Source organism: Amblyomma mixtum, chromosome 1 (assembly GCF_055824585.1).
Source record: "Amblyomma mixtum isolate Tamu chromosome 1, ASM5582458v1, whole genome shotgun sequence".
Taxonomy (NCBI): Eukaryota; Metazoa; Arthropoda; class Arachnida; order Ixodida; family Ixodidae; genus Amblyomma; species Amblyomma mixtum.
The window spans coordinates 221,891,495-221,904,472 of NC_143012.1; positions in this window are offsets into that span (position 1 = coordinate 221,891,495).

Consider the following 12,978-nt stretch of genomic DNA (forward strand, 5'->3'; position numbering starts at 1 on the left):
ACTATTGCCTAAACCGAGTACGACGTGCGAAAGTTCTTGGTTTCCAATTAGCTTGACTATTGCCTAAACCGAGCATTACGTATGAAAACACTTGGTTTCGAATTAGCTTGACTACTGCCGAAACCGAGTATGACGTACGAAAGCGCTTGGTTTCGAATTAGCTTGACTATTACCTAAACAGAGTACAACGTGCGAGCGCACTTGGTTTCGAATTAGCTTGACTATTGCCTAAACCGAATACGACGTGCGAAAGCACTTGGTTTCAAATTAGCTTGACTATTGCCTAAACCAAGTACGACTTGCGAAAGCACTTGGTTTCAAATTAGCTTGACTACTGTCTAAACCGAGTGCGACGTGCGAAAGCGCTTGGTTTCGAATTAGCTTGACTACTGTCTAAACCGAGTGCGACGTGCGAAAGCGCTTGGTTTCGAATTTGCTTGACTACTGTCTAAACCGAGTGCGACGTGCGAAAGCGCTTGGTTTCGAATTAGCTTGACTATTACCTAAACCGAGTACGACGTGCGAAAGTTCTTGGTTTCGAATTAGCTTGACTATTGCCTAAACCGAGTGCGACTTGCGAAAGCACTTGGTTTCAAATTAGCTTGACTACTGTCTAAACCGAGTGCGACGTGCGAAAGCGCTTGGTTTCGAATTAGCTTGACTACTGTCTAAAACGAGTGCGACGTGCGAAAGCGCTTGGTTTCGAATTAGCTTGACTACTGTCTAAACCGAGTGCGACGTGCGAAAGCGCTTGGTTTCGAATTAGCTTGACTACTGTCTAAACCGAGTGCGACGTGCGAAAGCACTTGGTTTCAAATTAGCTTGACTATTACCTAAACCGAGTACGACGTGCGAAAGCACTTGGTTTCAAATTAGCTTGACTACTGTTTAAACCGAGTGCGACGTGCGAAAGCGCTTGGTTTCGAATTAGCTTGACTACTGTCTAAACCGAGTGCGACGTGCGAAAGCGCTTGGTTTCGAATTAGCTTGACTACTGTCTAAACCGAGTGCGACGTGCGAAAGCGCTTGGTTTCGAATTAGCTTGACTATTACCTAAACCGAGTGCGACGTGCGAAAGTTCTTGGTTTCGAATTAGCTTGACTATTGCCTAAACCGAGTACGACTTGCGAAAGCACTTGGTTTCAAATTAGCTTGACTACTGTCTAAACCGAGTGCGACGTGCGAAAGCGCTTGGTTTCGAATTAGCTTGACTACTGTCTAAACCGAGTGCGACGTGCGAAAGCGCTTGGTTTCGAATTTGCTTGACTACTGTCTAAACCGAGTGCGACGTGCGAAAGCGCTTGGTTTCGAATTAGCTTGACTATTACCTAAACCGAGTGCGACTTGCGAAAGCACTTGGTTTCAAATTAGCTTGACTACTGTCTAAACCGAGTGCGACGTGCGAAAGCGCTTGGTTTCGAATTAGCTTGACTAGTGTCTAAACCGAGTGCGACGTGCGAAAGCGCTTGGTTTCGAATTAGCTTGACTACTGTCTAAACCGAGTGCGACGTGCGAAAGCGCTTGGTTTCGAATTAGCTTGACTACTGTCTAAACCGAGTGCGACGTGCGAAAGCGCTTGGTTTCGAATTAGCTTGACTACTGTCTAAACCGAGTGCGACGTGCGAAAGCGCTTGGTTTCGAATTTGCTTGACTACTGTCTAAACCGAGTGCGACGTGCGAAAGCGCTTGGTTTCGAATTAGCTTGACTATTACCTAAACCGAGTACGACGTGCGAAAGTTCTTGGTTTCGAATTAGCTTGACTATTGCCTAAACCGAGTGCGACTTGCGAAAGCACTTGGTTTCAAATTAGCTTGACTACTGTCTAAACCGAGTGCGACGTGCGAAAGCGCTTGGTTTCGAATTAGCTTGACTACTGTCTAAACCGAGTGCGACGTGCGAAAGCGCTTGGTTTCGAATTAGCTTGACTACTGTCTAAACCGAGTGCGACGTGCGAAAGCGCTTGGTTTCGAATTAGCTTGACTACTGTCTAAACCGAGTGCGACGTGCGAAAGCGCTTGGTTTCGAATTAGCTTGACTACTGTCTAAACCGAGTGCGACGTGCGAAAGCGCTTGGTTTCGAATTAGCTTGACTACTGTCTAAACCGAGTGCGACGTGCGAAAGCGCTTGGTTTCGAATTAGCTTGACTACTGTCTAAACCGAGTGCGACGTGCGAAAGCGCTTGGTTTCGAATTAGCTTGACTACTGTCTAAACCGAGTGCGACGTGCGAAAGCGCTTGGTTTCGAATTAGCTTGACTACTGTCTAAACCGAGTGCGACGTGCGAAAGCGCTTGGTTTCGAATTAGCTTGACTACTGTCTAAACCGAGTGCGACGTGCGAAAGCGCTTGGTTTCGAATTAGCTTGACTACTGTCTAAACCGAGTGCGACGTGCGAAAGCGCTTCGTTTCGAATTAGCTTGACTACTGTCTAAACCGAGTGCGACGTGCGAAAGCGCTTGGTTTCGAATTAGCTTGACTACTGTCTAAACCGAGTGCGACGTGCGAAAGCGCTTGGTTTCGAATTAGCTTGACTATTACCTAAACCGAGTGCGACGTGCGAAAGCACTTGGTTTCAAATTAGCTTGACTACTGTCTAAACCGAGTGCGACGTGCGAAAGCGCTTGGTTTCGAATTAGCTTGACTACTGTCTAAACCGAGTGCGACGTGCGAAAGCGCTTGGTTTCGAATTAGCTTGACTACTGTCTAAACCGAGTGCGACGTGCGAAAGCGCTTGGTTTCGAATTAGCTTGACTACTGTCTAAACCGAGTGCGACGTGCGAAAGCGCTTGGTTTCGAATTAGCTTGACTACTGTCTAAACCGAGTGCGACGTGCGAAAGCACTTGGCTTCAAATTAGCTTGACTATTACCTAAACCGAGTGCGACGTGCGAAAGCACTTGGTTTCAAATTAGCTTGACTACTGTCTAAACCGAGTGCGACGTGCGAAAGCGCTTGGTTTCGAATTAGCTTGACTACTGCCTAAACCGAGTGCGACGTGCGAAAGCGCTTGGTTTCGAATTAGCTTGACTATTACCTAAACCGAGTACGACGTGCGAAAGTTCTTGGTTTCGAATTAGCTTGACTATTGCCTAAACCGAGTACGACGTGCGAAAGCACTTGGTTTCGAATTAGCTTGACTACTGTCTAAACCGAGTGCGACGTGCGAAAGCGCTTGGTTTCGAATTAGCTTGACTACTGTCTAAACCGAGTGCGACGTGCGAAAGCACTTGGTTTCAAATTAGCTTGACTACTGTCTAAACCGAGTGCGACGTGCGAAAGCGCTTGGTTTCGAATTAGCTTGACTACTGTCTAAACCGAGTGCGACGTGCGAAAGCGCTTGGTTTCGAATTAGCTTGACTACTGTCTAAACCGAGTGCGACGTGCGAAAGCGCTTGGTTTCGAATTAGCTTGACTACTGTCTAAACCGAGTGCGACGTGCGAAAGCGCTTGGTTTCGAATTAGCTTGACTACTGTCTAAACCGAGTGCGACGTGCGAAAGCGCTTGGTTTCGAATTAGCTTGACTACTGTCTAAACCGAGTGCGACGTGCGAAAGCGCTTGGTTTCGAATTAGCTTGACTACTGTCTAAACCGAGTGCGACGTGCGAAAGCGCTTGGTTTCGAATTAGCTTGACTACTGTCTAAACCGAGTGCGACGTGCGAAAGCGCTTGGTTTCGAATTAGCTTGACTACTGTCTAAACCGAGTGCGACGTGCGAAAGCGCTTGGTTTCGAATTAGCTTGACTACTGTCTAAACCGAGTGCGACGTGCGAAAGCGCTTGGTTTCGAATTTGCTTGACTACTGTCTAAACCGAGTGCGACGTGCGAAAGCGCTTGGTTTCGAATTAGCTTGACTATTACCTAAACCGAGTACGACGTGCGAAAGTTCTTGGTTTCGAATTAGCTTGACTATTGCCTAAACCGAGTGCGACTTGCGAAAGCACTTGGTTTCAAATTAGCTTGACTACTGTCTAAACCGAGTGCGACGTGCGAAAGCGCTTGGTTTCGAATTAGCTTGACTACTGTCTAAACCGAGTGCGACGTGCGAAAGCGCTTGGTTTCGAATTAGCTTGACTACTGTCTAAACCGAGTGCGACGTGCGAAAGCGCTTGGTTTCGAATTAGCTTGACTATTACCTAAACCGAGTACGACGTGCGAAAGTTCTTGGTTTCGAATTAGCTTGACTATTGCCTAAACCGAGTGCGACTTGCGAAAGCACTTGGTTTCAAATTAGCTTGACTACTGTCTAAACCGAGTGCGACGTGCGAAAGCGCTTGGTTTCGAATTAGCTTGACTACTGTCTAAACCGAGTGCGACGTGCGAAAGCGCTTGGTTTCGAATTAGCTTGACTACTGTCTAAACCGAGTGCGACGTGCGAAAGCGCTTGGTTTCGAATTAGCTTGACTACTGTCTAAACCGAGTGCGACGTGCGAAAGCGCTTGGTTTCGAATTAGCTTGACTACTGTCTAAACCGAGTGCGACGTGCGAAAGCGCTTGGTTTCGAATTAGCTTGACTACTGTCTAAACCGAGTGCGACGTGCGAAAGCGCTTGGTTTCGAATTAGCTTGACTACTGTCTAAACCGAGTGCGACGTGCGAAAGCGCTTGGTTTCGAATTAGCTTGACTACTGTCTAAACCGAGTGCGACGTGCGAAAGCGCTTGGTTTCGAATTAGCTTGACTACTGTCTAAACCGAGTGCGACGTGCGAAAGCGCTTGGTTTCGAATTAGCTTGACTACTGTCTAAACCGAGTGCGACGTGCGAAAGCGCTTGGTTTCGAATTTGCTTGACTACTGTCTAAACCGAGTGCGACGTGCGAAAGCGCTTGGTTTCGAATTAGCTTGACTATTACCTAAACCGAGTACGACGTGCGAAAGTTCTTGGTTTCGAATTAGCTTGACTATTGCCTAAACCGAGTGCGACTTGCGAAAGCACTTGGTTTCAAATTAGCTTGACTACTGTCTAAACCGAGTGCGACGTGCGAAAGCACTTGGCTTCAAATTAGCTTGACTATTACCTAAACCGAGTGCGACGTGCGAAAGCACTTGGTTTCAAATTAGCTTGACTATTGCCTAAACCGAGTACGACGTGCGAAAGTTCTTGGTTTCCAATTAGCTTGACTATTGCCTAAACCGAGTGCGACGTGCGAAAGCGCTTGGTTTCGAATTAGCTTGACTACTGTCTAAACCGAGTGCGACGTGCGAAAGCGCTTGGTTTCGAATTAGCTTGACTACTGTCTAAACCGAGTGCGACGTGCGAAAGCGCTTGGTTTCGAATTAGCTTGACTACTGTCTAAACCGAGTGCGACGTGCGAAAGCGCTTGGTTTCGAATTAGCTTGACTACTGTCTAAACCGAGTGCGACGTGCGAAAGCGCTTGGTTTCGAATTAGCTTGACTACTGTCTAAACCGAGTGCGACGTGCGAAAGCGCTTGGTTTCGAATTAGCTTGACTACTGTCTAAACCGAGTGCGACGTGCGAAAGCGCTTCGTTTCGAATTAGCTTGACTACTGTCTAAACCGAGTGCGACGTGCGAAAGCGCTTGGTTTCGAATTAGCTTGACTACTGTCTAAACCGAGTGCGACGTGCGAAAGCGCTTGGTTTCGAATTAGCTTGACTACTGTCTAAACCGAGTGCGACGTGCGAAAGCGCTTGGTTTCGAATTAGCTTGACTACTGTCTAAACCGAGTGCGACGTGCGAAAGCACTTGGCTTCAAATTAGCTTGACTATTACCTAAACCGAGTGCGACGTGCGAAAGCACTTGGTTTCAAATTAGCTTGACTACTGTCTAAACCGAGTGCGACGTGCGAAAGCGCTTGGTTTCGAATTAGCTTGACTACTGCCTAAACCGAGTGCGACGTGCGAAAGCGCTTGGTTTCGAATTAGCTTGACTATTACCTAAACCGAGTACGACGTGCGAAAGTTCTTGGTTTCGAATTAGCTTGACTATTGCCTAAACCGAGTACGACGTGCGAAAGCACTTGGTTTCGAATTAGCTTGACTACTGTCTAAACCGAGTGCGACGTGCGAAAGCGCTTGGTTTCGAATTAGCTTGACTACTGTCTAAACCGAGTGCGACGTGCGAAAGCACTTGGTTTCAAATTAGCTTGACTACTGTCTAAACCGAGTGCGACGTGCGAAAGCGCTTGGTTTCGAATTAGCTTGACTACTGTCTAAACCGAGTGCGACGTGCGAAAGCGCTTGGTTTCGAATTAGCTTGACTACTGTCTAAACCGAGTGCGACGTGCGAAAGCGCTTGGTTTCGAATTAGCTTGACTACTGTCTAAACCGAGTGCGACGTGCGAAAGCGCTTGGTTTCGAATTAGCTTGACTACTGTCTAAACCGAGTGCGACGTGCGAAAGCGCTTGGTTTCGAATTAGCTTGACTACTGTCTAAACCGAGTGCGACGTGCGAAAGCGCTTGGTTTCGAATTAGCTTGACTACTGTCTAAACCGAGTGCGACGTGCGAAAGCGCTTGGTTTCGAATTAGCTTGACTACTGTCTAAACCGAGTGCGACGTGCGAAAGCGCTTGGTTTCGAATTAGCTTGACTACTGTCTAAACCGAGTGCGACGTGCGAAAGCGCTTGGTTTCGAATTAGCTTGACCACTGTCTAAACCGAGTGCGACGTGCGAAAGCACTTGGTTTCAAATTAGCTTGACTATTACCTAAATCGAGTGCGACGTGCGAAAGCACTTGGTTTCAAATTAGCTTGACTACTGTCTAAACCGAGTGCGACGTGCGAAAGCGCTTGGTTTCGAATTAGCTTGACTACTGTCTAAACCGAGTGCGACGTGCGAAAGCGCTTGGTTTCGAATTAGCTTGACTACTGTCTAAACCGAGTGCGACGTGCGAAAGCGCTTGGTTTCGAATTAGCTTGACTACTGTCTAAACCGAGTGCGACGTGCGAAAGCACTTGGTTTCAAATTAGCTTGACTATTACCTAAACCGAGTGCGACGTGCGAAAGCGCTTGGTTTCGAATTAGCTTGACTACTGTCTAAACCGAGTGCGACGTGCGAAAGCGCTTGGTTTCGAATTAGCTTGACTACTGTCTAAACCGAGTGCGACGTGCGAAAGCGCTTGGTTTCGAATTAGCTTGACTACTGTCTAAACCGAGTGCGACGTGCGAAAGCGCTTGGTTTCGAATTAGCTTGACTATTACCTAAACCGACTACGACGTGCGAAAGTTCTTGGTTTCGAATTAGCTTGACTATTGCCTAAACCGAGTGCGACTTGCGAAAGCACTTGGTTTCAAATTAGCTTGACTACTGTCTAAACCGAGTGCGACGTGCGAAAGCGCTTGGTTTCGAATTAGCTTGACTACTGTCTAAACCGAGTGCGACGTGCGAAAGCGCTTGGTTTCGAATTAGCTTGACTACTGTCTAAACCGAGTGCGACGTGCGAAAGCACTTGGTTTCAAATTAGCTTGACTACTGTCTAAACCGAGTGCGACGTGCGAAAGCGCTTGGTTTCGAATTAGCTTGACTACTGTCTAAACCGAGTGCGACGTGCGAAAGCGCTTGGTTTCGAATTAGCTTGACTACTGTCTAAACCGAGTGCGACGTGCGAAAGCGCTTGGTTTCGAATTAGCTTGACTACTGTCTAAACCGAGTGCGACGTGCGAAAGCGCTTGGTTTCGAATTAGCTTGACTACTGTCTAAACCGAGTGCGACGTGCGAAAGCGCTTGGTTTCGAATTAGCTTGACTACTGTCTAAACCGAGTGCGACGTGCCAAAGGACTTGGTTTCAAATTAGCTTGACTATTACCTAAACCGAGTGCGACGTGCGAAAGCACTTGGTTTCAAATTAGCTTGACTACTGTCTAAACCGAGTGCGACGTGCGAAAGCGCTTGGTTTCGAATTAGCTTGACTACTGTCTAAACCGAGTGCGACGTGCGAAAGCGCTTGGTTTCGAATTAGCTTGACTATTACCTAAACCGAGTACGACGTGCGAAAGTTCTTGGTTTCGAATTAGCTTGACTATTGCCTAAACCGAGTACGACGTGCGAAAGCACTTGGTTTCGAATTAGCTTGACTACTGTCTAAACCGAGTGCGACGTGCGAAAGCGCTTGGTTTCGAATTAGCTTGACTACTGTCTAAACCGAGTGCGACGTGCGAAAGCACTTGGTTTCAAATTAGCTTGACTACTGTCTAAACCGAGTGCGACGTGCGAAAGCGCTTGGTTTCGAATTAGCTTGACTACTGTCTAAACCGAGTGCGACGTGCGAAAGCGCTTGGTTTCGAATTAGCTTGACTACTGTCTAAACCGAGTGCGACGTGCGAAAGCGCTTGGTTTCGAATTAGCTTGACTACTGTCTAAACCGAGTGCGACGTGCGAAAGCGCTTGGTTTCGAATTAGCTTGACTACTGTCTAAACCGAGTGCGACGTGCGAAAGCGCTTGGTTTCGAATTAGCTTGACTACTGTCTAAACCGAGTGCGACGTGCGAAAGCGCTTGGTTTCGAATTAGCTTGACTACTGTCTAAACCGAGTGCGACGTGCGAAAGCGCTTGGTTTCGAATTAGCTTGACTACTGTCTAAACCGAGTGCGACGTGCGAAAGCGCTTGGTTTCGAATTAGCTTGACTACTGTCTAAACCGAGTGCGACGTGCGAAAGCGCTTGGTTTCGAATTAGCTTGACTACTGTCTAAACCGAGTGCGACGTGCGAAAGCACTTGGTTTCAAATTAGCTTGACTATTACCTAAATCGAGTGCGACGTGCGAAAGCACTTGGTTTCAAATTAGCTTGACTACTGTCTAAACCGAGTGCGACGTGCGAAAGCGCTTGGTTTCGAATTAGCTTGACTACTGTCTAAACCGAGTGCGACGTGCGAAAGCGCTTGGTTTCGAATTAGCTTGACTACTGTCTAAACCGAGTGCGACGTGCGAAAGCGCTTGGTTTCGAATTAGGTTGACTACTGTCTAAACCGAGTGCGACGTGCGAAAGCACTTGGTTTCAAATTAGCTTGACTACTGTCTAAACCGAGTGCGACGTGCGAAAGCGCTTGGTTTCGAATTAGCTTGACTACTGTCTAAACCGAGTGCGACGTGCGAAAGCGCTTGGTTTCGAATTAGCTTGACTACTGTCTAAACCGAGTGCGACGTGCGAAAGCGCTTGGTTTCGAATTAGCTTGACTACTGTCTAAACCGAGTGCGACGTGCGAAAGCGCTTGGTTTCGAATTAGCTTGACTATTACCTAAACCGAGTACGACGTGCGAAAGTTCTTGGTTTCGAATTAGCTTGACTATTGCCTAAACCGAGTGCGACTTGCGAAAGCACTTGGTTTCAAATTAGCTTGACTACTGTCTAAACCGAGTGCGACGTGCGAAAGCGCTTGGTTTCGAATTAGCTTGACTACTGTCTAAACCGAGTGCGACGTGCGAAAGCGCTTGGTTTCGAATTAGCTTGACTACTGTCTAAACCGAGTGCGACGTGCGAAAGCACTTGGTTTCAAATTAGCTTGACTACTGTCTAAACCGAGTGCGACGTGCGAAAGCGCTTGGTTTCGAATTAGCTTGACTACTGTCTAAACCGAGTGCGACGTGCGAAAGCGCTTGGTTTCGAATTAGCTTGACTACTGTCTAAACCGAGTGCGACGTGCGAAAGCGCTTGGTTTCGAATTAGCTTGACTACTGTCTAAACCGAGTGCGACGTGCGAAAGCGCTTGGTTTCGAATTAGCTTGACTACTGTCTAAACCGAGTGCGACGTGCGAAAGCGCTTGGTTTCGAATTAGCTTGACTACTGTCTAAACCGAGTGCGACGTGCGAAAGCGCTTGGTTTCGAATTAGCTTGACTACTGTCTAAACCGAGTGCGACGTACGAAAGCGCTTGGTTTCGAAGTAGCTTGACTACTGTCTAAACCGAGTGCGACGTGCGAAAGCGCTTGGTTTCGAATTAGCTTGACTACTGTCTAAACCGAGTGCGACGTGCGAAAGCGCTTGGTTTCGAATTAGCTTGACTACTGTCTAAACCGAGTGCGACGTGCGAAAGCGCTTGGTTTCGAATTAGCTTGACTACTGTCTAAACCGAGTGCGACGTGCGAAAGCACTTGGTTTCAAATTAGCTTGACTACTGTCTAAACCGAGTGCGACGTGCGAAAGCGCTTGGTTTCGAATTAGCTTGACTACTGTCTAAACCGAGTGCGACGTGCGAAAGCGCTTGGTTTCGAATTAGCTTGACTATTACCTAAACCGAGTACGACGTGCGAAAGTTCTTGGTTTCGAATTAGCTTGACTATTGCCTAAACCGAGTGCGACTTGCGAAAGCACTTGGTTTCAAATTAGCTTGACTACTGTCTAAACCGAGTGCGACGTGCGAAAGCGCTTGGTTTCGAATTAGCTTGACTACTGTCTAAACCGAGTGCGACGTGCGAAAGCGCTTGGTTTCGAATTAGCTTGACTACTGTCTAAACCGAGTGCGACGTGCGAAAGCGCTTGGTTTCGAATTAGCTTGACTACTGTCTAAACCGAGTGCGACGTGCGAAAGCACTTGGTTTCAAATTAGCTTGACTATTACCTAAACCGAGTACGACGTGCGAAAGCACTTGGTTTCAAATTAGCTTGACTACTGTCTAAACCGAGTGCGACGTGCGAAAGCGCTTGGTTTCGAATTAGCTTGACTACTGTCTAAACCGAGTGCGACGTGCGAAAGCACTTGGTTTCAAATTAGCTTGACTATTACCTAAACCGAGTGCGACGTGCGAAAGCACTTGGTTTCAAATTAGCTTGACTACTGTCTAAACCGAGTGCGACGTGCGAAAGCGCTTGGTTTCGAATTAGCTTGACTACTGTCTAAACCGAGTGCGACGTGCGAAAGCGCTTGGTTTCGAATTAGCTTGACTATTACCTAAACCGAGTACGACGTGCGAAAGTTCTTGGTTTCGAATTAGCTTGACTATTGCCTAAACCGAGTACGACGTGCGAAAGCACTTGGTTTCGAATTAGCTTGACTACTGTCTAAACCGAGTGCGACGTGCGAAAGCGCTTGGTTTCGAATTAGCTTGACTACTGTCTAAACCGAGTGCGACGTGCGAAAGCACTTGGTTTCAAATTAGCTTGACTACTGTCTAAACCGAGTGCGACGTGCGAAAGCGCTTGGTTTCGAATTAGCTTGACTACTGTCTAAACCGAGTGCGACGTGCGAAAGCGCTTGGTTTCGAATTAGCTTGACTACTGTCTAAACCGAGTGCGACGTGCGAAAGCGCTTGGTTTCGAATTAGCTTGACTACTGTCTAAACCGAGTGCGACGTGCGAAAGCGCTTGGTTTCGAATTAGCTTGACTACTGTCTAAACCGAGTGCGACGTGCGAAAGCGCTTGGTTTCGAATTAGCTTGACTACTGTCTAAACCGAGTGCGACGTGCGAAAGCGCTTGGTTTCGAATTAGCTTGACTACTGTCTAAACCGAGTGCGACGTGCGAAAGCGCTTGGTTTCGAATTAGCTTGGCTACTGTCTAAACCGAGTGCGACGTGCGAAAGCACTTGGCTTCAAATTAGCTTGACTATTACCTAAACCGAGTGCGACGTGCGAAAGCACTTGGTTTCAAATTAGCTTGACTACTGTCTAAACCGAGTGCGACGTGCGAAAGCACTTGGTTTCAAATTAGCTTGACTACTGTCTAAACCGAGTGCGACGTGCGAAAGCGCTTGGTTTCGAATTAGCTTGACTACTGTCTAAACCGAGTGCGACGTGCGAAAGCGCTTGGTTTCGAATTAGCTTGACTACTGTCTAAACCGAGTGCGACGTGCGAAAGCGCTTGGTTTCGAATTAGCTTGACTACTGTCTAAACCGAGTGCGACGTGCGAAAGCGCTTGGTTTCGAATTAGCTTGACTATTACCTAAACCGAGTAAGACGTGCGAAAGTTCTTGGTTTCGAATTAGCTTGACTATTGCCTAAACCGAGTGCGACTTGCGAAAGCACTTGGTTTCAAATTAGCTTGACTACTGTCTAAACCGAGTGCGACGTGCGAAAGCGCTTGGTTTCGAATTAGCTTGACTACTGTCTAAACCGAGTGCGACGTGCGAAAGCGCTTGGTTTCGAATTAGCTTGACTACTGTCTAAACCGAGTGCGACGTGCGAAAGCACTTGGTTTCAAATTAGCTTGACTACTGTCTAAACCGAGTGCGACGTGCGAAAGCGCTTGGTTTCGAATTAGCTTGACTACTGTCTAAACCGAGTGCGACGTGCGAAAGCGCTTGGTTTCGAATTAGCTTGACTACTGTCTAAACCGAGTGCGACGTGCGAAAGCGCTTGGTTTCGAATTAGCTTGACTACTGTCTAAACCGAGTGCGACGTGCGAAAGCGCTTGGTTTCGAATTAGCTTGACTACTGTCTAAACCGAGTGCGACGTGCGAAAGCGCTTGGTTTCGAATTAGCTTGACTACTGTCTAAACCGAGTGCGACGTGCGAAAGCGCTTGGTTTCGAATTAGCTTGACTACTGTCTAAACCGAGTGCGACGTACGAAAGCGCTTGGTTTCGAAGTAGCTTGACTACTGTCTAAACCGAGTGCGACGTGCGAAAGCGCTTGGTTTCGAATTAGCTTGACTACTGTCTAAACCGAGTGCGACGTGCGAAAGCGCTTGGTTTCGAATTAGCTTGACTACTGTCTAAACCGAGTGCGACGTGCGAAAGCGCTTGGTTTCGAATTAGCTTGACTACTGTCTAAACCGAGTGCGACGTGCGAAAGCACTTGGTTTCAAATTAGCTTGACTACTGTCTAAACCGAGTGCGACGTGCGAAAGCGCTTGGTTTCGAATTAGCTTGACTACTGTCTAAACCGAGTGCGACGTGCGAAAGCGCTTGGTTTCGAATTAGCTTGACTATTACCTAAACCGAGTACGACGTGCGAAAGTTCTTGGTTTCGAATTAGCTTGACTATTGCCTAAACCGAGTGCGACTTGCGAAAGCACTTGGTTTCAAATTAGCTTGACTACTGTCTAAACCGAGTGCGACGTGCGAAAGCGCTTGGTTTCGAATTAGCT